The sequence below is a fragment of the Suricata suricatta genome, chromosome 10 (assembly GCF_006229205.1).
Source record: "Suricata suricatta isolate VVHF042 chromosome 10, meerkat_22Aug2017_6uvM2_HiC, whole genome shotgun sequence".
NCBI classification, from domain to species: domain Eukaryota; kingdom Metazoa; phylum Chordata; class Mammalia; order Carnivora; family Herpestidae; genus Suricata; species Suricata suricatta.
The window spans coordinates 63,171,156-63,188,314 of NC_043709.1; the positions used below are offsets into that span (position 1 = coordinate 63,171,156).

The window sequence follows — 17,159 nt, forward strand, 5'->3', positions numbered from 1 at the left end:
CAAGCCCTGTGTCAGGCTTTGCACTGGCAGTGCAGAGCCTGCTTGGGCTTCTCTTCCTCCATCTCTCTGTGCCCCTCCCCTGCTAGCTCTCTCTCTCTTTTTCAAAAATAAATACATAAAAACGTTATTACATTTTTTTAAAAGAAAGTGGTTCAGTTTCATTCTGCATGTTGCTGTCCAATTTTCCCAATACCATTTGTTGAAGAGACTACCTTTTTTCCATTGGATGTTCTTTCTTGCTTTGTTGAAGATATATTGGCCATATACTTATGGGTTCATTTCTGTTTTTTCTATTTTTATAAATTTTTAAATATTTATTTATTTTTGACAGAGAGAGTGTGAGCAGGGGAGAGGCAGAGAGAGGGAGAGACAGAATCTGAAGCAGGCTCCAGGTTCTGAGCTGTCAACACAAAGCCCTACGCAGGGCTCAAACTTACCAGCCGTGTGTTCACGACCTGAGCCAAAGTCAGACACTCGACCTACTAAGGCACCCAGGCGCCCCTGTTTTTTCTATTTTGTTCCACTGAACTATGTGTCTATTGTTGTGCCAGTACCATCATCAGGGAAATATAAATCAAAACTACAGTGAGATATCACCAGTCAGAATGGCTACAATTAACAATACAGGAAACAACAGGTGTTGGTGAGCATGTAGAGAAAGGGAAACCCTCTTACATTGTTGGTGGGAATGCACACTGGTGTAGCTACACTGGAGAACAGTATGGAGTTTCCTCAAAAAGTTAAAAATAGAACTACCGGGTGCCTGGGTGGCTCAGTCGGTTAAGCCTCCGATTTCGACTCAGGTCAGATCTCATGTTCGTGGGTTCGAGCCCTGCGTCAGGCTCTGTGCTGACAGCTAGCTCAGAGCCTGGAGCCTGCTTCTGGTTCTGTGTCTCCTTCTCTCTCTGCCCCTCCCCCTCTCATGCTCTGTCTCTCTCTGTATCAAAAATAAATAAAACATTAAAAAAGAAAAATTAAAAAAAAATTAGAACTCCCCTATGACCAGCAATTGCACTACTAGGTATTTAACTAGGTGATAAGGATTAAGGTGTTTTGTGGAAGTGTGGAATGACTATATTGTGTACCCAAGAATAATAGTGCACTGCATGTTAACTACCTGGAATTTAAATAAAAACTTTTAAAAAGTAGTTATACTACTTTATATAAGCAGTATATGAGTTTTCAATTATTCCACATATTTATCAACACTTCGTGTTTTCAGTTTTTTTAATTTTAACCATTCCAGGGGCACCTGGGTAGCTCAGTCAGTTAAGCATCCTACTTTGGCTCAGGTCATGACCTCACAGTTCAAGAGTTCGAGCCCCACATCAGGCTCTGTGCTCACAGACGGCTCAGAGCCTAGAGCCTGCTTCAGAGAGCCTAGAGCCTGCTTCAGATTCTGTGTCTCCCTCTCTCTCTGACTCTCCCCCATTAATGCTCTGTCTCTCTCTCAAAAATAAACATTAAAAATTAAAAAATTTAGATTCCACTCTCTGAAGGTTTGGATAGTCTAGATCTTTAATTTTAACTATTCCAAAAGATATTTAATAGTATCTCATTATGGTTTTAATTTACATTGTTGTAATGACTGGTAATTTTGAGCAACTTCCCATGAGTTTATTTGCACTCAGTATGTCTTCTTTAGCAGTTCAAATATTCTGAATATATTTTAAAAGTTTATTGGTCTATGTTCTCATTATTGAGTATTTTCATGTCTTCTGATTACAACTTATATCAGATAGGTGATTTGCAAATATTTTTTCCCATTCTGTGGCTTGTCCTTTTCTTCTACAATTGTGTCTTTCAAAGAATAAAACTCCTTAGTCCAATATATCAATGTTTTCTTCTTCCAGAGCAAACTTTGACTAACTCAAGGTCACAAATATTTTCTCTTATGTATTCTTCTAGGAGTTTTATATTATAGATTTTACATTTAGGTCTATGGTTCAACCTCTCTTATTTTTTTTGGCAAGTAAAAAAATTTTATTTCACAGTTGTCTTTAAAACTATAATGACAGGGGTGACTGGGTGGCTCAGTCAATTAAGTGTCCAGCTTTGCTCAGGTAATGATCTCACGGTTCGTGGGTTCGAGCCCCGCGTTGGGCTCTGTGCTGACAGCTAGCTCAGAGCCTGGAGCCTGCTTCAGATTCTGTATCTCCCTCTCTCTCTGACCCTCCCCTGCTTGTTCTGTCTCTCTCTGTCTCTCAAAAATAAATAAAAATATTAAAAAAAAACTACAATGACACCATGCTCTTCATATAAAAATATTAGTACAGATAATTATACTTTCTAGAAAATGACTGTATAGACCCTTTCAAAGAAAAATGCACACCATTTTTCAGAGAAGTTGCTTGGAAAAAAACCACATCTGGACTGATTTCTAAAACATACCATAAGACCGCTGTACATATTTTGGTTCAAAGTATAGATTATTGTCATCAGTACATGATCCTGAATTCTTACACATTTGATAATATGCATATAGACTGGTTTATGACTTAATGTTCCATTGGTTCATCTGCATTTTCTGCAGGTTCATTAGTGGGTTAAGTAGGCTATGCCTTTGTGTGTGGTTTTTCTTCAAGCTCTTCCAGGAATGGAGCTACATCATCATTATCATAAATTGTAAACTCCAAGTCTTCACCAACAGTTCTAACAGACACATTCTTTGTTGTTAGGTCCTGTTCTACAGGAAGTGTCCCTTGTAAGCCATGCATATCATGTTTAACCAATTCATTCAAACTGCTCTCCATAAACCCAGAAATATGTCTCTCCAAGTATGAACTGACTGAAAACAAGCTCCAATGGACATAGTTCTACAGTCAAAATAGTTAGCAGATGGACAAATTGGAAAATGTGAGGGCCCATATCATCATAACCACCAATAAGCAGTCCAACACTATATGGTCTCTGGCCATAGTGTTGCATTGGTATCTGGGTCTTGCTTTCACTTAGAGATACAAGATGAGATGCAAGAAGAGGTCTGTCAAACACAAATCTGGAATCCAAACATTCCTGGTACATAAAATTGCCTAACAAAAATAAATAAATAAATAAATAAATAAATAAATAAATAAAATAAAATAAAATTGCCTAACAGTCTAGTATCAGCAGTAAGTCCCACAACTGAGATACCAATATGGTTGTCAACATGGAGAAACTTTTTCTGATGAGCTCCAAGCTCTGACTATGTTGTCCTCAATGCAACCAACATAGTGTGTTGTTTTTTGAGGGGGTTTGTTTTGTTTTTTTCTTCAGATCAACTGTGGCTGAACTTTGTTTGACAGCTCCCATTGCATATTCAATTTGATGATTCCTGCCCTGAGGGCTCCAAACAGTGACATCATTGTCATACAGATTGTGCAACACGGTTCTGGCCCCAGGCCTGGCTCTATGGTTTATTGTGTCCTTAATCTTTGTAAATGATGTCAGATATTGATTGAGGTGTTTTTGAAAGAAAGGAAAAGGAAAGGAAAATAAAGAAAAGAACAAGACAAAAACAGGGGTGCCTGGGAGGCTCAGTCGGTTGAGCAGCTGACTTCTGCTCAGATCATGATCTGGTCTGTGAGGTTGAGCCCTGTCCGGCTCTGTGCTCACAGTTCGAAAGCTGGATCCTGCTTCAGATTCTGTCTCCCTCCCTCTCTGTCCTTCCTCAACTCACGCTCTGTCTCTCTCCCTCTCTCAAAAATAAATAAACATTAAAAAAATTTTGTTAAACCAATTATTGTAGATCCATTTGTTTAAAATACTATCCTATCTCCATTGCGCTGCATTGCATCTTTATTGAAAAACATTTGATCTTGTATGTGTGAGTTTATAGATTCTCTAGACTGTTCTCTTGATCTGTTTAACTGTTTTTATTCCTTAAAAAAATTTTAATGTTTATTTTTGAGAGAGAGAGACAGAGTGTGAGTAAGGGGAGGGGCAGAGAGAGAGGGAGACAAAATCTGAAGCAGGCTCTGAGCCGTCAGTACAGAGCCCGAGGGGTCTCCAACTTAGGAACCACAAGATCATGACCGGAGCCAAAGTTGGTGCTCAACTGACTGAGCCACCCAGAAGCCCCTATCTTTATTCTAATACTACAAGTGTCTTTTTTGATTACTGAGGTTTTATAATCATTCTTAAAATCCTGAACTTTTAGTTCTCCAATTTTGTTCTTTTTCACTTATGCCCAGCATGTTTGCTCACATCTTCCTTCTATTTCCATTTCCTCTTCTTGGGCTTCTTTTTCTGGAGGGACACACTCAACATTCATAGCCTAAAAACTGTCTTTATCCACACTGATTTCCCCCTTTGCATTTCCATACAAAATTTAGAATCGGTCTATCAAATTCTACTGGGGGGAAAAAAAAGCCTGCTAGTGTCTTGATTGGGATTGTATTGAATTTATAGATCAGTTTGGGGAGAATTAAGAACTTAACATTGAGTCCTTTGACCTGTGAACACAGCATAACTCTGTACTTAGTTAGGTCTAATTTTTCTCAGAAGTGCTAGACCTTGCATATTTTTGTTACTCCCTAAATATTTCACATTTTTATAGTATCATAAATAGTATTATCTTTTCATTTCAATTCTCAGTTGTTCACAATTAATACATATACATGCAATACAGTTTTGTATGTGCATCTTATATAATAAAACCCAGTTACTAGTCCTCATAGATTTTCTTCATATATTCCTTGGGATTCTCTATATAGACAACCCTCTCATGCTAATAGAGGCAGTTTGATTCCTCCTTTTATGACAACTTAGAGCTCCATGCAAGGCTCAAACTCACGAACCATGAGATCATGACCTGAGCTGAAGTCAGACACCTAACCAACTGAGCCACCCAGGTGACCCATGTCTGTGTGCATTTAAACTGTTTTGGGGGGTGGGTGGGAATAAATGAACTTTAAAAAAAATTGTTTATTTATTTTTGAAAGAGAGACAGAGTGCAAGTGGGGGAAGGGCAGAGAGAGAGGGAGACACAGAATTCAAAGCACGCTCCAGGCTCTGAGCTGTCAGCATAGAGACCAATGCGGAGCTCGAACCCATGAACTGTATGATCATGACCTGAGCTGAAGTTGGACGCTTAACCAACCGAGCCATCCAGGCATCCCTGTAAACTTTTTTTTTTAACTTACTGAGTAGGCAAGGAACTACAGTATAAAGTTGAATAGAAGTGATGAGATACTCTGGTTTTCTTGATGTTAAAGGAAAGAATTCAGTCTTCCCCATTTACTATGATTGTAGCAGTGTATTTTTTTTTATGGTGCTCTTTATTAAATTGGAGAAATTCTCTTCTTTTCTCAGTTTGCTGAGTTTTTTGTTTGTTTTTGTTCTTTTTTTTTTTTTTAGAGAGGCAGCACACAAGAGAAATAGAATCTTAAGTAGGTTCCAAGTCCAGGATGGATTCCCCACACAGGGCTCCAACACAGAGCTTGATTTCACAACCCTTTTGAAATCATGACCCTGACATCATGACCTGAACCAAATCAAGATTCAGACGCTTAACTGACTGTGCCATCCAGGTGCCTCTGCTAAGAATTTTAATTAGGAACAGATATTGGGTTTTATCAGAAGGTTTTACTGCATCTGTTGGGATAATGTGATTTTTTTTGTCTTTTTGACTCTGTTAAAATAGTGAATTACATTGATTTATGACTGATAAACCAACCTAACATTTTGTGGATAAATTCAATTCACTCATAATGTAACACTTCTTGTATTATCTTGCACTCAATCTGCTAACATTTGTTCATTTTTGTGTCTATATTTATAAAATATGTTGGTTTGTAGTTTTCTTTCTTTTTTTTTAAAGTAAGCTTCATGTGCTGCATGGAGTCCAACATGGGGCTTAATTTATGACCCTAAAATCCCTCAGATCAAGACCTGAGCTGAGATCAAAAGTCAGAGGCTTAACCAACTGAGCCACCCAGGCACCCTGTAGTTTTCTTTTAATACTTTGGTTTTGGCATCAGACTAATAATAGCTTTTTTTTTTCTTTTTGGTGGTGGGCAGTTTATTCCACTTCATGCAGACACCGATCCACGCGCTCAAGGAGCTTAAAAATACATTGAACCACACAGGGTCTGTCCCCCGCCTGCCCCAATAATAGCTTTATAAACTCAAGTAAAATATTTTCAATTTTCCATAAGACTTTGTTGAGAATTGGCATTTCCTTTTACGTTTGGTAGAATCCACTAAGTGTTGAAGTGGGGTAAGGAGAAATGTTCAATGGAACAATCTAGACTTGAGGTTTAATTTATGGTAAAGTTTTAAACTATAAATTCAATTTAAAAAATTGCAAGGCTATTCAAGTTTTCTATCTTCTTGAGTGAACTTTCACAGTTTGTATCTTGCAAGTAATTTGTCCATTTTATCTTAGGTAATTTTATTGTCCTAAGATTATTCAGAATAATTCTTTATGATCCCTTTATTATAGGTAGAATCTGTAATAACATCACTTTTCATTTCTGGTATTAGTAATTTTCTTCTCTTTTCTCTCTCCTCTTATCAGTCTGGCTAGAGGTTTATCAATTTTATTGTTATTTTCAAAGAAACAACTTTTGATTTCACAGATTTTCCCTAATTCTGTTTTCTATTTTACCGATTTCCACACTGATCCTTATTATTTTATTTACACTATTTATTTTGGATATAATTTACTCTTATTTCACAGTTTCTTAAAGTGGAAGCCGAAGTCATTGATTTGAGAAGCTTTTTCTTTTTTAAGAAGTGGCATATGTACATAAGTGTGTGTGTGTGTGTGTATGTGTGTGTATAGAAATGGCATACACACACATCTATCTCCCTTTGCAAATGAAAATGCTGCATTTGCATTTTCATTTAATTTTATATAATTTCCAATTTTCCTTTTGATTTTATTCTTTGACCCATAGGTTATTTAGAAGAGTGTTTAGTTTCCAAATGTTTTGAGATTTCTTTCCTCTGATATATCCCTAATTTAATTTCATTGGCATCAAAGAACTTATTCCATATGATCTGGATCCTCGTAAATTTCTTGAAATTTGTTTTAAGGCCCAGGATATGGTCTAAATTGGTAAATGTTATATATGCATTGAATACAATTTATATTCCGTTGTTGAGCAGCATACCCTATAAATAATGATTACATCAAATTGGTTGATAGTATTATATGTCTTTCATTATTTCTTCTCAACTTTATCAATTATCATCAATTATCAAGAGAGAGGTATAGAAATATTTAATTATATTTGTGAATTCATCTAGTTTTTCGGATAGTTCTATCAAATTTTTTTCATGTACTTTGAAGCTCTGTTTTTAGATGCCAAATGTGTGGAATTACTATGCCTTCTCAATGAATTGGCCCTATTACTATTATCAAATGACCCTATTTATCTATAGTAATATACTTTTCCCTGTAATCTACTTTTGTTTGTTATTAATATAGCCACCCTAGCACTCTTTTGATAAGTGTTACCATCTTTGTATTTTCTCTGTTTTACATTAAACATGTTTGGGTTATTATATTTAAAGTTAGTTTCATGGGGCGCCTGGGTGGCTCAGTTGGTTAAGCGGCTAACTTCAGCTCAGGTCATGATCTCACGGTTTGTGAGTTTGAGCCCAGCATCAGGCTCTGTGCTGACAGCCCAGAGCCTGGAGCCTGCTTCAAATTCTGCATTTACCTCTCACTCTGCCCCTTTCCTGCTCATGCTCTGTCTCTCAAAAATAAATAAACATTAATTTTTTTTAATGAAATAAAACTGCCACTTTAAAAAGAGTAAAAGAGAATGGTTTAAAAAAATAAAGTGAGTTTCTTATAGGAAAGCATATAATTGGGTTTCTTTTTTTAATTTTTAAAAATGTTTTATTATTTATTTTTGAGAGAGATAGGGATGGAGAGAGAGTGTGTGTGCAAGCAGAGGAGAGGTAGAGAGAGAGGAAGGCACAGAATCCAAAGCAGGCTCCAGGCTCCAAGCTGTCAGCACAGAGTCCAACACAGGGCTCAAACCATAATCTGTGAGATCATGACCTGAGCTGAAGTCGGACGCTTAACCAACTGAACCACTCAGGTGCCCCTGGGTTTCTTTTTGAATCTAACCTGACAGTCTTGCCTTCTAATAGGATGTTTAGACCATCTATATTTAATGTAATTATTAATACAATTAAGTTTAAAATTACTAGCTTGCTATTTGTTTTGTTTGTTCCATCTGTTTTCTTGGTTTTTTTATTTTTCTGACCTTTTTTAGATTGAATATATTATATTATTATGATTCCATTTTATTTCCTTTATTGACTTCTTAGCTATAACAGTTTCACCTTTTAAGTGGTTGCTTTAGGGTTTGTAGTATACACCATTTACCTTCAAGTGGTAACCTACCACTTTTTTTTAAATTTTTTTAAAATTTTTTATTTATTTTTTATACAGAGAGAGACAGAGCATGAGAAGGGGAGGGGCAGAGAGAGGAGTAGACACAGAACCGGAAGCAGGCTCCAGGCTCTGAGCTGGCTGTCAGCACAGAGCCTGATGCAGGGCTCGATCCCACGAACGTGAGATCTGACCTGAGCCGAAGCCGGAGGCTTAACCGACTGAGCCACCCAAGCGCCCCTAACCTACCACTTTTGAATAGAGTATGAGACTTATAGCACTATGCTACCATTTTCTCTCTCCTGGTCTTTGTGGTATTGATATGGTATTTCTACATGTGTTATAAATATTTATTACCTCTTAATTATTGTTTTAAATAGGTAAATACCTATTTTTTAATTTTTTATTGTGGTAAAATATACATAATATAAAATTCATTATTTTAACTTTTTAATCATACAATTCAGTGGCATTAAGTAATTTATAGTATTGTATAAACATCAACACTATATTCAGAAATTTTCATCATTCCAAGCAGAAACTCTGAGCCACTAAACAATAATTGCCCATTCCCCCAAACATTGGCAACCACCATCCTATTTTCTGTCTCTATGAATTTACATCCTCTAGATACCTTATATAAGTGGAATCATAAAGTATTTGTCCTTTTGTGCCTTGTGTATTTCACTTAGCATATCTTCAAAGTTCATTTATGTTGTAGTATGTATCAGAATTGCCTTTCTTTTAAAGACTAAATAGTATTCCATTGTATGTATGTATCATATTTTGTTTATCCATTCATTCATCAGTGAACATTTTGGTTACTTTCTGTTATTTTGAATAACGCTTCTATAAACATATTAGTATAATATATCTGTTCAAGACCCTGCTCTAAATTCTTTGTATATCTAGGAATGGAATTTCTGGCTCATATGGTCATTCATTTTTTTTTTAAATGTTTATTTATATAGTTCAAGAAAGAAAGTGTGCACATGTACAAGCAGGACAGGAGTAGAGAGAAGGAGAGGGAGAATTCCAAGCAGTATCCATGCTTTTAGCACAAAGCCTGACACAGGGCTCAATTTCACAACTGTGAGATCATGACTTGAGCTGAAATCAAAACTCAGACATTTAACCAATTGAGCCACTCAGTCACCCCTGGTAATTCTATTTTTAATTTTTTGAGTAACTGCCATTTTTTGAGTAACTCAATTTTTCGAGTAATTGTAGTGGCTGCAACATTTTACATTCCAATCAGCAGCGCACAATGGTTCCAATTTCTCCACATCCTTACCAACACTTGTTTTTTTGTTTTCCTCTCTGATAATAGCCATCTTAATGGCCTTTGTGGAACGAGTTCAGTCTTAACAAGATCCACTCACATTAGAGAAGACATTCTGCTTAACTTAGTCTGACTTGAGTGTTAATGTCATCCAGAGACATCTTCATGGACTTACTCAGAATAATATTTGGCTCAATATCTGGGTGCCCCATGGCCCAGTACAGTTGACACATATAATTAACTATCACAACTATCAATACAGCAAAAAGCCAATACAGAGTGAAGGAAAATATTTGCAAATCATATATCTGATAAGTGGTTAATAACCAGAATATATAAAGACTTCCTAGAACTCAACAAGAACAAATCCAGTTCCAAAATGGGCAAAGGACTTGAATAGATATTTTTCCAAAGAGATATTTTTCCAAATAGATATTTTTCCATATATATATATATATATATGGCCAACAAGCACATGAAAAGATGGTCAACATCACTAATCATGCAGGCATATAGCACTCATATGCCCAAGGATCCTGAAAAACCAGGAAACAAATCTGCTGTCATTCTTACTTTTGTAAACCAGGCAGCGCCAGATATTAGAAACCCTAAAAGAGACCCTCACCAAATTAACCGTGGAGACTGGCAGAGATTGGGTAAACTCTCCTTCCCTAGGCCCTTTACAGGGTAAAATTCCCCTTTAACCCTAGGCCTTATTCCTTATAAAATCGTTTGGGAGACTCACTCCCATTATTCCTAACCTTACATCAGAGTTATAATTTGTTTCATTCCTTAAAATGCTTCAGCACGATCAGGCCCCATCTAAAGGATGCATTAACTAAGGCCATTGACGCTGATCTAGCCGACCTAGAAAGCTCTATTAGTCATTTACAACACTCCTTGGATTCCTTAGCTGAAATGGTGTTACTAAACAGGCGAGGGTTAGACTTAATTACCATTACACCAAGGAGGGCTATGCCAGGCTTTAGGGGAACAATGTTGCTTCTATGCCAATAACTCAGGAATTGTATAAAATACCTTAGCCATGGTTCATGGCCATCTACAAGAAAGGGCAAAGGTAAGGAGCCAAAAACCAAAATTGGTATGAAAGCCTCTTCAACTGGTCTCCATGATTAATAGCCTCTTGTCCACCCTGGCCCAACCCATAATCTCATTCCTCCTCCTAGCCCTACCAGGGCTGTGTCTGCTCCACTGTTTTTCCAACTTTTTATAGGAACTGGTATCCAGATTCACCAACCCTGCCACTACCCACCTGCTGCTGGTTCACCGGTACTCTCTCATTCCAACCACAAACCCAGATCATCACACCACCCCCATCTCAGCAGAAAGTAGCCAGAGACCTGACGCCGGCCCATAACACCAAAAAGGTTGGAATGTAAGAGTTACCTTAAGATGGCGACCAAGCGGCCATTTTGCTGTGGGTTGGAGAAAAACACTGTGCACTGACGACCCCCACCCGTCACCTGCAGACCTGGAATGTCCTGCGCCAGTTTGGAAACAGCCAATCATGAAGCCCCAGCTTCCCATCACCCTAACAGAGGAGGCAACCTATCCCATCCCGCCACATCCCTGAAATGCCCTTATTTGGTGGTCTGCCCTCCCAGGACCGGACCTGAAGTCTTTCACCCATAAAATACCTCGCCCCTCCTGTACCAGGCGCAACTTCCCTTACTCCCCACTCCCGGAGTCACAGAACCTCGCCTGGGAATCGAAGGTCCCAATAAAGGCTTTCTTAGCTCCGTAATTTGGTCTCTTTCTTTCCTCTCATCACTGCCTCCATCTGTTAAATCTTACAGATCTCACCCAGTCAATTAAAAACCTGAATAGAACAAAAAGGGAGCTCTACTTCCCTGCCTTCCTTGAGCTGGGACATCAGTCTTTTCCTGCCTTCAGACTTGAACAGAAACATCAGCATTTTTGAGCCTGCTGGCATTTGGACTGAAATTACACCATAGACTATCTTGGCTCTACAGCTTGGCAACTGAAAGTCACGAGATTTCTTAGCCTCCATACTCATATGAACCAATTATTTATCTATCTGTGTATATTCCATTTTTTCTGTTTCTCTGGAGAATGCTAATACTACTAATACAGAGGCCAGTATAGAGAGAGTTCTGGAGGAATAGAATCTTAATCTGAATTGGGCTTAGGATTTATGGAATTGGCTTTCTAAACTGATTAGATTTAAAGATGTGAATGAGTCTGTTTCCAGTATTAAAGAGAGCATTGATAGTCCTAGGCATGGTCTGTCAATTAAAATATGTAAAATATTACTATTGGATACTTCTAATTAATAGCTTATAAGAACCAAGAATCTGAAGAATCTGGTAACTGTACATGATACTTTCAAACATTTTTGGCAAACTAACAAATATGAGATTGGTTGCTTGCTCCTAATGTCACTAGATAAAGTGGGAGAAAGAAAAGGATGATCAGGGATACAAATTTCTAGCTCAAATACCACATGAATGACCTGAAAGCTTCTTTGTGTGTCCTTATCTCCTATAGCTGCATGACTGAGATTGCTTAAAATTAAACCAAGAATTCTCTGACTGGATGAATTACCATGCAAGTTGAATTCCCAGCCTTGCAGGATGTCTGCTGTTAAAGACATTGACTGGGAAGGAACAGGACTCTGAAAATTGGAATGGGGATGTGTGGCAAGGACTTGATAAAACTTGGGACCTTAAGCCTCTAAATTCTGATGAGTATGCTTCACCAGGGGAGCCACCTCTCCACCCCCCATAGGAGCAGCCTCTTCATATCTGTGGGAGTGGCCTCTTTGCCCATAGTAGGAGTGGCCTCTTCACTTCCAGCTGAAGGGATTAACACTGCATTGTCTGAAGAAACTGTAATGACCTCTCTTGAGGTAGCTGTCATGCAGGATAATGCTGAGTTTTTTCAGGAACTACTCTTCACCACATCTTTTTGTTTCTAGACTTATAACTCTACTCAAATCCAGCAGGGCACTAAAAGTGAAGTTCGAAGTGTGATCCAGGAGGACATGCACTACACTCCAAAAGAATGACTTGAGTTTTCTAATGTTTACAAAATCCAGGGAATATGTGTAGGTTGGATATTATGAGTGTGGGATAACGGTGAAAGGAACATAAAGTTGGGTCAGGCTGAATTTGTTGATATGGGTTCATTAAGCAGACACCTTGCATTTAATATTACAGCTTGGGGACTTAGAAAGGGTTGGTTGGTTGGTTGGTTGGTTGAAATGTGGACCATAAGTTTGCCCACAATGAGAAAGAAATGCCAGACTTGTCTTGGTTTAATGTAGAGGAAAGAATCCAAAGGCTTAGGGAGACTGGAATGTTAGAGAGAATTTGTTACTTAGTACCTACTGAACTACTCTAGAAAAGTCCACAAGATACACCTTTTACTGAGATTGTGAGAAATGAACTTATGAGAGAGGTCTGGGCATCCTTGGGGAGCTCTGTGATTGCCCTTCTAGGCCAGACCTTACAGTGGGAAACACAGTCATTGAATTGGGAAACCTAATACAATGGGAGTGATTGAATCCTGAAGTGACAGGGGCCAAGTTGTGGTACTCAACCACCAAAGGCCAAGTGGGTTGGTTATTGTAATGAACAGCAGAGTCAAAGCATCAATCAAAGTGCCCTGATTTATAAAGAATTATAAAATTGGCTAGTTGATTATGGTCTTCCTAGAAATAAAATAGATAAGAAGCTTACTAAATTCTCTTTGATCTGTGTAAGTAGAAAATTTCTAGGTCAAGTGAACAAAAGTCTAAACTGAATCATTAAAAGAGTCATGGCCTCTCAGTCAGTTCCCAGGCTTAAGCCACTTTACAGACCCAGAACCCCTTGAATAAAGGCAAGGTTGGGTCCTTTGAGGAATGACTGTGGTACACAGCCAAAAATTTATGGTGAACCCATCCTGTGGTTATTTCATCAGATCTGAAATGCATAAATGGAATAGACATAATCAGCAGCTGGCATTATCTCCAAATTGATTACCTGATCTGTGGAATAAAGGCTATTATGGTGGGAAATGCCAAGTGAAGCCACTACAACTTCCTTTACTTAAGAAAATTGTAAACCTAAACCAATACTGTAACTCTAGAGATTGTAGAGATAAGTTCCACCCATCAAAGGAAGATGTAAGAGTGGAGATTCCCATCATTTCTTCATTCAACTTGCCTATTTAGCCTGTGTAGAAGACAGAAGGATCTTGGAGACTAAATGTGGATTATTGTAAAATTAATTAACCAGATCATGACTCCAATTGCAGCTGTGTCATATGTGGTTTCATTGCTTGAGAAAATTAACTTCTGGTATCTGGTATGTAGCTGCTGATCTGACAAATTCATATCTGTCAATAAAGACCACCAGAACCAGTTTGCTTTCAGACGGCAAGGCCAGCAATACACATTCACTGGCCCACCTCAGGGACATATCAAGTCTTCAGTGTGGTAGAATCCACCAATGAAGCCATGTGGAATAGAGTTTTTCTTTGTTGGAAGGTTTTTCTTACCAATTTGTTTCCCTTTATAGTTATGTCTTTTCAGATTTTATATTTCTTTGTAATTCAGTCTTTATATGTTTTGTGTTTCTAGGAATTTTTCCGTTTTATCTAGTTATCCAATTGAGTGGTATACAATTGTTCATAGTACCCTCTCATAATCCTGTTTATTTCTGTAGAATCAGTAGTAATGTTCTCATGTTGGTTTTTGATTTTAATAATTTGTCTTCTCTGTTTTTCTTAGTCAATCTACCTAAAGGTTTATCGATGTTGTCAATTTCTTTCTTTCTTTTTTTTTTTGTGGGGGGGAGAAGCAACTTTTGTTTTACTGATTTTCTCTGCTCTTTTATTTATGTCTGTTCTACTGTTTAAAAATTTCTTTCTTCTGCTAACTTTAGATTTAGTTTATTATTTTTTTTCTAGTTCCTTATCATGTAAAATTAGGTTATTGACTTGAGATCTTTTTTCATGTAAACTTCCTAGAAGTTTTTCCCTCCAAATTTCACTTTTAGCACTGCTTTTGCTACATGCTATAAATTTTGGTGTGTTGTGTTTTCATTTTCATCCATACATACTTTCTGGTGTCCCTTGTGATTTCATCTTTGACCTACTTATTACTTAAGAATGTGTCAATTCCCACACATGTGAATTTTCTAGTTTTTCTTCTGGGATTGATTTCTAACTTTCTCTCATTGTGTTTGTAAAAAAATGCTTTGTATGATTTTTTTTAATATATTGATATTTGTTTTGTGGCCTAACATATGGTCTCTCCTAAAGAACGTCCCACATGCACTTGAGAAAACTGCATATTCTATTGTTTGAAGTGTTCTGTACACATCTGCTATATCTAGATGGTTTACTGTGTTGTCTTAGTACTTTATTTCATAACTTATCTTCTGCCTAGTTGTTCTGTTATTGAAGGTCAATTATTGAAGTCTCCCACTATTATAGAACTATTTCTGTCTTCAATTCTGACAATTTTCACTTCTTAAAATTTGAGAGTATGTTATCAGGTGCATAAATGCTTATAAGTGATTCTTCTTGCTGTATTGAACCTTTTATTATTACCTTTCATAATCTTTTTTGGTTTAAAGTCTATTGGGAGGTGGCTGGGTGACTCTTGATTTCAGCTAGGTCATGACCTCACAGTCGTTAGATCAGGCCCCACATGGGGCTCTATGCTGGGCATGAAGCCTGCTTGAGATTCTCTCTCCCTCTCCCTTTGCCCTTCCCCCACTTGCAAGCTTTCTCTCTCTCTCTCTCTCTCTCTCAAAAATAATAAATAAATTAAAAAATTTTTAAATAAAATGAGTCTCTTATAGGGTGCCTCACTGTCTCATTTGGTAGAGCATGTGACTCTTGATCTTGGGGTTTTATGTTTGAGCCCCTTGGCAGGTATAGAGAGTACTTAAAAATAACATCTTTAAAAATAAATAAAATGAGTCTCTTATAGATAGTATGTAGTTGACTCAGAGTTTTTAAAAATCTATTCTGGGGGTGCCTGGGTGGCCCAGTCAGTTAAGTGTCTGACTTCAGCTCAGGTCATGATCTCACAGTTTGTGGGTTCGATCCCCACATCAGGCTCTGTGCTGACAGCTCAGAGCCTGGAGCCTGCTTAATATTCTGTGTCTCCTGCTCTCTCTGCCCTTCCCCTGCTCATGCTTTGTCTCTCTCTCAAAAATAAATGAATGTTAAAAATCTATTCTAATCACTATCTTTTGATAGATGGTTTAATCTGTAAAGTTTAAAGTAACTACTGATAAGAAGGGACTCAATTTTTGCCATTTTGTTATTTTCTCTTTGCATTACAGCTGCCCCACCTTATTTTTTTACATTACTGTCATCGTGTGTGTGTGTGTGTGTGTGTGTGTGTGTGTGTGTGTATTTTAATGAAATGTTTTGATTCCGTCTCATTTCCTTTTGCATATATACTATACTTATTTTCTTTGTGGTTACCAGGGTTACAAATAAGTTTGTAAAGTTATACAATCTTAGTTTGAATTTATACCAGTTTAACTTTAATCACAAACAACTTACCCCTATACTACTCTGTCCCCACTACTTTCAGTTACTGATGTCACAAATTACCACTGTACATTACATGCCCCAAAACAGACTAATAATTGTTTTTTATGCATTTGTATTTTTAAAAATGTAGAAAATGGGGGCGCCTGAGTGGCTCAGTTGGTTAAGCATCCAACTTTGGCTCAAGTCATGATCTCACTGTTTGTGGGTTTGAGCCCTGTGTTGGGCTTTATGCTGACAGATCAGAGCCTGGAGTCTGCTTTGAATTCTGTGTCTCCCTCTCTTTCTGTCCCTCCCCAGATCATGCCCTGTCTCTCAAAAATAAAAATAAATATTATAAAAACTAAATAATAAATAATGTGGAAAATAAGAAATGAAGTTATAAACCAAAATTACAATTCTATTAGCTTTTATAATTGTCTATGTATTTGACTTTATCGGGATTTTTAGTTTCTCTCCACAGAATTTTGAGTACTTTCATTCCAACCTGAAAGACTCTTCTTAACATATCTTATGGGACAGGTCTAGTGGTAATGTACTTTCTCAGCTTTTGTTTGTATGGTAATGTCTTAATTTCTTCCTTATTTTTTTTAAAATAGTTTATTGTCAGATTGGTTTCCATACAACACCCAGTGCTCTTCCCCACAAGTGCCCTCCTCCATCACCACCACCTCTCTTCCTCCTCTCCCTCCCTCTTCAACTCAGTTCATTTTCAGTATTCAATAGTCTCTCAAGCTTTGTGTCTCTCTCTCTCTCCCCAACTCTCTTTCCCTCTTCCCCTCCCCATGGTCCTCTGTTAGGTTTCTCCTGTTCTCCTGTTAGACCTATGAGTGGAAACATATGGTATCTGTCCTTCTCTGCCTGACTTATTTCGTTTAGCATGACACCCTCGAGGTCCATCCACTTTCCTACAAATGGCCAGATTTCATTCTTTCTCATTGCCATGTAATACTCCATTGTATATACAGATAGATAGATAGATAGATAGATAGATAGATAGATAGA

At 37.5% G+C, this 17,159-nt stretch overlaps 1 protein-coding gene and 1 pseudogene across 1 annotated transcript in view; one reads left to right on the forward strand and one right to left on the reverse strand.

Annotated features, from left to right (window-relative positions):
* The window catches only part of FAM186A (family with sequence similarity 186 member A), a 77,657-nt gene that overhangs the window by 4,800 nt on the left and 55,698 nt on the right, over nucleotides 1-17,159 (forward strand). The gene's annotated exons all lie outside the window — the stretch shown is intronic.
* On the reverse strand, nucleotides 2,499-10,664 carry LOC115303920 (annotated as a pseudogene).